We start from the raw sequence: 8,406 nt of genomic DNA on the forward strand, positions 1-8,406 counted from the left end.
GGAGCATATAAAATAATAAAAAAGTGCTTAAAATCGAACCCTAATTCGGAAACCCTGAATTTGGGACGATTGAAGCACGTGCTAAAAAAACCTAGTATCTGTCCATCTTTTTCGAAACTTTGTGGGGAATGATTAGCCATGATGATTTAGAATGGAATGTCGAAGAAACGGAGCGTATGAAAAAGTAAAAAAGTGCTTAAAATCGAAACCCTAATTCAAAAACCCCGAATTCGGGACTTTTGATGCACATGCTAAAAAAACCAAGTAACTAAACATCTTTTTCAGAACTTTTTTGGGGAACAATTAGGAATGATGATTTAGAATAGAATTTCGAAGAAACGAATCGTATAAAACAGTAAAAAAAAAAAATGCTTAAAATCGAACCCTAATTCAGAAACACCAAAACTGGGATGTTTGAAGCACGTGCTAAAAAAATCGAGTAACTGTCCGTATTTTTCGAAACTTTTGTGGGGAATGATTAGGCATGATGATTTAGAATAGAATTTTGAAGAATCGGAGCGTATAAAACAATAAAAAAGTGCTTAAAATCGAACCCTAATTCGGAAACCCCGAAATCTGGACGTTTTAGGCAGTGCTAAAAAAACCGAGTAACTGTCCATCTTTTTTGAAACTTTTGTGGGGAATGATTAGGCATGATGATTTATAATTGAATGTCGAAGAAACGGAGTGTATAGAACAATAAAAAAGTTCTAAAAATCGAAACCCTAATTCGGAAACCCCGAATTTGGGACGTTTGTAGCACGTGCTAAAAAAATCGAGTAACTGCCCATCTTTTTCAAAACTTTTGTGGGGAATGATTAGGCATGATGTTTTAAAATAGAATTTCGAAGAAACGGAGTGTACAAAACAGTAAAAAAGTGCCTAAAATCGAACCCTAATTCGGAAACCCTGAATTCGAGACGTTTGAAGCACGTGCTATAAAACCGAGTAACTATTCATCTTTTTCAAAACTTTTATGGGGAATGATTAGGCATGATAATTTTGAATAGAATGTCGAAGAAAACGGAGTATATAAAACAATAAAAAAGTGCTTAAATTTGAAACCCTACTTCGGAAACCCCGAATTCGGGACGTTTGAAATACGTGCAAAAAAAATCGAGTAACTGTCCATGTTTTCGAAACGTTTGTGGGGAATGATTAGGCATGATGATTTAGAATAGAATGTCGAAGAAATGGAGTGTATAAATAGTAAAAAAGTACTTAAAATCGATTCCTTATTCGAAAACCCCAAATTCGAAATGTTTGAAGCACGTGCAAAAAAAACCGAGTAACTGTCCATCTTTTTCGAAACTTTTGTGGGGAATGACTAGGCATGATGATTTAGAATAGAATGTCGAATAAACGGAGCGTATAAAATAGTAAAAAAGTTCTTAAAATCGGAACCCTAATTCGGATACCCCGAATTCGGGACGTTTGAAGCACAAGCTAAAAAAATCGAGTAAGTGTCCATCTTTTAAGAAACTTTTGTGGGGAATGATTAAGCATGGTGGTTTATAATAGAATGTCGAAGAAACGAAGTGTATAAAACTATAAAAAAAAGTGCTTATTCGGAAACCCCGAATTTGTGACGTTTGAAGCACGTGCTAAAAAAACCGACTAACTATTAGTCTTTTTGTATCTTTTGTGGGGAATGTTTAGGCATGATGATTTAGAATAGAATGTTGAAGAAACGGAGGGTATAAAACAGTAAAAAAGTGCATAAAATCAAACCCTAATTCGGAAACCCCAAAACCGGAACGTTTGAAACACGTGCTAAAAAAACCGAGTAACTATCCATCTTTTTCAAAACTTATGTGGGGAATGATTAGGCATGATGCTTTAGAATAGAATGTTGAAGAAACGGAGGGTATAAAACAGTAAAAAAGTGCATAAAATCAAACCCTAATTCAGAAACCCCAAAACCGGAACATTTGAAACACGTGCTAAAAAAACCGAGTAACTATCCATCTTTTTCAAAACTTATGTGGGGAATGATTAGGCATGATGATTTAAAATAGAATGTAGAAGAAACGGAGGATATAAAATAATAAAAAAGTGTTTAAAATCGAACCCTACAGAAAATGCAAACGGAGTGTGACGATGCAAGGAATTGTCCACCAGATGCCAAATGTGGATTCCAGATCCTCTTCCAAATTTTAGATATGAGATTACATCTTAAGAGACATGTGAGTAAGGGAAAAACATGCTACAAAAAATCATGTTGGTTTGTGTGGATAGTTTTCACTCTTATAAGTAATTCAAGATAAGTTGGTAATGTACGTATGTCATGGTAGATGCAGGGAAATGTCAAGGGAATCCGTTGCTGAATCCAAATTCGAAATTGTGGTCCAAATCTTAACACGGGCACCATTTGCCATTTCCAAAAGGCTTAGTTCCCTTTTTCTTTTCTTTTTTTTTTCTTTTTTCTTTCTTTTTCTTTTTCTTTTTTTTTTCTTTCTTTCTTAAGACATTATTCTAAACATAAAAATAAAAAGATTTAATTATTTAATAAGGATGGTTTGAGTTGAATAAATTTATGATCTAATTAACTAAGTTAGGTCTAAAAAGTATCTCAACTCGACCCAACTAAACTCATGAACTACAGATATCTTAAGACTTGAAATCACGAAACATAGCATCATCGATCGAGACCAAGTTTTGTGTGATTTCGGTTGATTTTTGGCCTTATTTACCGCAGATTTGGGCCAATTTTGATGAGTTCTTGTACATTAAACTCCTAGAACATTCAGCTACTTTTGATATTTAATTTTTGTAGGACCATCTACATTTTTCCTAAAACTAAAATTGGTCGGGATAAATAGGTAGATAATTCGATATTAAATGTAAATTCCTAAAATATATATTAATACTTGTCACTTAATTTTCTAATCTAAAACCTAAATTTTTTCAAGTCATATCCAAAAATTGCAACCGAAATTACACAATTGACGAATAAGATATATTTAAGAACACGACTTGCTGGATTAGTCACCTCTAATGTCAATTCTTCTTTAACAATAATGATAGATCTGTGTGATATCGAGGGATATAGTTAGGAGATTCAATCTAACTTACCAATAATGTCTAAAAGATTTCTAATGGTAAATAATTTGTTTAGGGTAACTAATAGAATGTGGAGTTAGATATTTTTCTTGGTTAAAAAATCTTTTCTTGAGTAATGGATTAGTTTTTTTTTAAAAAAAAACAATGCGCTATTTCCAATTCAAATCTAAAATGAAAAAGAAGTGTGAAACCATTTTATTTTATAAGTTCAAGGTACTAAAAACAGTAGGTTGTTCACACACAAAGTCTCCTTCAAACATTTAATCATCTTATTTATTTGGAAAAGTACAACAAAAGAAACTCAAAAAAATGAGAGTCAAATGGAGAGAGACCGTCTTCTTTTTTTAATTAAGGTTGTCTATTATTTTTAAGTTCTATGGCAATGAACAATTCATGCCGACAACATAAGGAGAGGAGCATATCTTGGAGTTCTGTCTTCGTGAAATGATGGGTTTCACATTGGTGCATTGGGAGGAAATAGGACCTTTTATTCTATTGTAAGTGAGGTCAATGTTGCTTACTTTTACATCGTCACATGGTAAGTGACGGCTGCAAATAAGTTTGATTGCCCACGGAATTGCAGAACTTCCTCTAGTGTTCTTGAAGCTCACGGTACTAATCTTAATTTTTGAAGGAATCTGAAAATTAAAATGAGACGACAAATGGTTTATTTGTGAAGTTATAATGAAAAAATGAATCAAAGGTTCGAGGATGCGATCAATACCTACCGATTGCACTGATTCCACGGACAATACTCTTGGTCTATTAGAATAGGGTTGTTAACATTGACCATTATAATGTCCAAAAATTGCATATTGGTGGCGGTGCCGCTAGCAGTAGAAGCTAGCCACGTTTTGATCCTGACACCATTAGTGGTGTTAATTAACGTGCAGTTCTTTACGGTGACACCTTCCACAGGTTCTTCGTTGGTGTATCTTTCAAGACTTCCGATCCTTATTCCATGTCCTGGCCCGCATGTCACGTTGGTGACTTCAATTAGCTTGCTTCCATCTCCAAGAGAAATGCAATCATCTAAAGTTGCAATTTTGAACTTTGTGATTGTGATCTTATTTGATCGACCGATGTGTATCCCATCAGTGTTGGGACTGTTTTTTGGTGCAATCATATTTATATTATGGAAGGTGAGATTGTTGCAGCCAAAGACATTGATATGGAAGTTCTTGCTATCAAGTGATGTTATTCCCTTACCGATTGAATTGGTGATGAAGTTGAACCTCAAACTCTAAACATTTTGTAGAATCAAATAATATTTTGTGAGAGTTGGTGATGAAGCTAAAAATTTGAACAAAACCCAATAAAATTGAAAACTCAAAAAAAATTCACTTTTTCACTTGATTGTTTAAAGATTATCCTCTAGAAAATGGATAACATTTACCAAATTATAAATGTCAGAACATTAGAGAATACATGTAAGAGGCCATTTCAAAAACAACAAGATGCATGAGATTGAGAAGGAAAGGTGAAGGCATATTACTTACAACGGGGAGTTGGGCACAATTTATGCGTTTGTGGCAATCATTCTTTTTCCAAGCTGCCTTTCCTTGGCCATCAAAAACTCCTTCACCTGATAATGTCAATCTATCAACACGTACAAAAGTGATCCAATTATCTCCCTGAACACGTTTTGGTCCTTGCAATGTTCCTCCAAGTTGAAAGTCAATTGGGCTATTACAAGGTCCTTCAAAATTCCCTTGCTTTACTTTAAACATCCCTCTCAGAATAAAAAATGCACTACAACGATTGGACGTGCATGCATCCTTCCATGTATTTGCTAAAGCCTACATTTCATAAGTAACAAAAATTATAGCAAACAAGTGATCAACTCAACCAGTGATAATATTGATGTTCATATTGTTTACTTACCTTCGTGATGTCTGTACCAGACACTATGTTACCATATCATTTCAAAGGAAAAAACAACATCAGCACTAAATTGAACATCGATGGTATGAGCTAACAATAGTAACATCAAAATTGTAGCAGCCAAGAAACTCGATTTGATCGTACTCATGCTGCCTTTGCTTTCTTTTCTATTTTATGTATGTTGTTTGAAAACTAGTGAGAGACAATCATATTTCGTTTTAGATTTGGAACTTTTTATGTATTTAATACAAATTTAAAAATAGGAATCAAGTTGGGATGGAACTAAAAGAAGTTATGGATCTCATCTGCCTCTCTTCATCCAAACGTAAATTGATAACTAAATGTTGTTTATCGTTTCCCTAAGTTGTTCACTAATGGGTGTGTTGTAATATCTCACTCACCTTGAACACTTAAATCTCAAAGAAACTGGGCATTGGCCAAACCCAACGAAGTACTAGCTTTGCGGCCACAAACATTTTTATTTATGACTAGATTGGTTAGAGAATGTTTTCAACCTAAAATCTTTAGAAATATGACTTCAACAAAAAGAAAAAAAAAAGCAAGAAACTCTTAAACAGATTAGTGTAATGTCCCATGAACAGGATTTGAACCAAATTTTTTAAGTATGAATTTGACACCCAATGGTTCCAGCATTTTCCGACATCTTTTGCAATATGACTACATTATTTACTTGTCATGAAGTGTTTCTAAGAAGGGAGATTATTCTTACCGATCAACATGAGTTGTTTTTAGCATATTTTGTCATTGCCCACATGTTTGTTAAGAAAATTTCAAGAGGTCACCAAACATAATATTGTTCGAAACTAAACACGCCTAACTTTTGGTGTTATGATTGAACCATCAAAAGTAGGTAGCGTGATTTTTCGAGATAGTTTTCACTCTTAGGAGCATTTCAAAACAAGTAACTAATGTGACCATATCATTGAAGATGCAAGGAATTGTGGGGCTACCAAATGCCAAATTTTAGGTATGAGATTACAGCTTAGGAGGCATAGGAAAAAACATGCTACAAAAAATCGTGTTGGTTTGTGTGGATAGCTTTCACTCCTATAAGCAATTCAAGATAAGTTGGTAATGTAGGTATGTCATGGTAGATGCACAGGAATGTCAAGGGAATCAGTTGCTGAATCCAAATTCGAAATCGTGGTCCAAATCTTAACATGGGCACCATTTGCCATTTCCAAAAAGCTTAATTTCGATTTTTTTTTCTTAAGATATTATTTTAAACATAAAAATCAAAAGATTTAATTATTATTAGATCTACATTTAACATGAGTGGGAGGATAATTGATTATTTATGAATTTTTTTACACAAAATTAGATCGTTAGAAAATTAGTTTCATTAGATTTTTTTCGATAATTTAAAGATTTTGGTAAAAAATTGAGACAGATAATTCTAAGTTGTAATTTATTTGTTTGACGCAACTATCGTACACTATTATATCACAATTTAAATTTTTTTTTTTAATATCATTCATATGTCTCATTAAAGGTAAAATATTTAATTATGTTATGGGCACTTTTAAGCTAATTGTTTTTTAATTTCATAATCTATAGTTGTGTTTTCTTGCATAGTTCTTTGATAATGTTGGACTATGTTAAGGACATTACAATTCTCATTTGTTATTGATGAAAATTTTATTTTTTTGTAATGATCATATATTGATTTGTGTTTGTTGGTGAATTTAATAAAAAAAAAAATTAACAATCCAACCCCGTTGGTTGTGAAAATTAATGGGTTGGATTGGGTCCAACCAACCCAAAATTTTGGATTGGTCCAAAAAATTTATGCAACCTAGCCTAACTTGACGCATGAAACCCCTATGTACCATGAATGAAGAACAAGGTACTCAAACTTAGAATCCAAGAACCCCTAGACCTCCCACAATACAACATAATCATGACTCAGACTACATCACTTGGAATGTAATAAGTCTTGGATGTTGGTTTTTCATACTACATTGCTTTGAATGTAAAAAGCCATGGATGCATATTTTAGATTACATCGTTTGAAATGTATGAAGCCTTGAGCATAGGTTATAACTCTAGGGGGTAGGTTTCTGACTCTATAACAAGAAACACATGGAGCTTTGGATGCAGGTTTAAACTACATCGCTTGTAACGAATGAAACCTTAGATGTAGGTTCAGACTATGTCGTATGAAACACATAAAGTCTTAAACACAAGTTGTTAGATTCATGTCTTTTACCATAAATCCTAAGGGGTATCTGAGGGAACAAAATAAGAATGAGAAGAAGAATAAGAACAAAAACAAGAACCAAGGATAAGAATAAAAAACAAGGCCAAAGACAAACTCGCAAAAACCGGGTTGTAGCATCTTGACAATTTTCCCTTTTCCTTGGTCTTGCCTACTAGTGGTATGTTGTACATGTCATATTTTGTGATGTTAGGATGTTTGATGTGTGATATGTTATCTAACGATTTATGTTATGCTATGAGTTATACTATGATATAATTATGTTATGCCGTGAAACTGCGTTAAGATATCAATGTTGTATGATGTATGAACCTCCACATGTCACGCCACATAGATTTATCCAATATACTTATGCATGTCTCATAGGAACGTTATGTTAAGTAAAGAATGAGAGTATGATTTGCACCCTAAGTATATTTCATGATTTGAAACTAAGAGACTTCGTGCATTTTGTATGTCACATGCGTCGAGACATTTTCCTGTTATGATTAGTACCGGCATGTGGGCTCCTTTCTCTATGTGGCTTTCAACAACGTATGCGTGCACTAGCCCATAATCAGACTCAAAAAGCACGTAGACGAGCGCATCTGATAGATCCATATGAATATACGCATGGTGGTGGAATCTGAAATTGGTTTGGGTTTGACTTTCTGGATTTTGTCGCCATTCACTCAAACTACTTTATCAACCCCCGTCTCTTGAGATCAATTCAAATTATACTCATTTTAATCATTTGTGTAGTGTCATTGCTGCACCCATCACAATTCCTCCCATTCTCAATTCGAATATCAATTATTTTGGCATCAAATATATATTTTTTCAAATATATTGAACCCACCTTTCATTTATATTATTTTTATTTAATTTTATAATAATTATTTTAATAATTTATTCTCTAACTATTTTTTAGAATAATTTTTTTAAAAAAAACTATTTAGAAGGTAATTTTTTAAAATATATATTCAAATTTAGTTGTAAATCATATAAAAATAAATAGATGTTCCCACCTACTAGCATTTTACTTTTGAATAAATAATCCAAATCAATTCAATTTAATCCAAAAAAATTACGGATAGATGGGGATGAGTTGAGTTAGGTTGGACTTATTATTTTGGGTTTAAAAAATGTCTCACCACGACAATGACTGGTTTAAGTGGGAGAGAATGTCACAACCCAACAATGTTTGTGCCCCAAGTATGTCATCGAGGACGATGACTAGT

The 8,406-nt window shown here is 33.2% G+C and overlaps 1 pseudogene; it reads right to left on the reverse strand.

The window, feature by feature from the left end:
* Positions 1–3,437: 3,437 nt before the first annotated feature.
* Positions 3,438–7,786, reverse strand: LOC111436314 (annotated as a pseudogene).
* Positions 7,787–8,406: the final 620 nt, after the last annotated feature.

The sequence above is a fragment of the Cucurbita moschata genome, unplaced genomic scaffold, assembly GCF_002738365.1.
Source record: "Cucurbita moschata cultivar Rifu unplaced genomic scaffold, Cmos_1.0 Cmo_Scf00053, whole genome shotgun sequence".
In the NCBI taxonomy this organism is placed as follows: domain Eukaryota; kingdom Viridiplantae; phylum Streptophyta; class Magnoliopsida; order Cucurbitales; family Cucurbitaceae; genus Cucurbita; species Cucurbita moschata.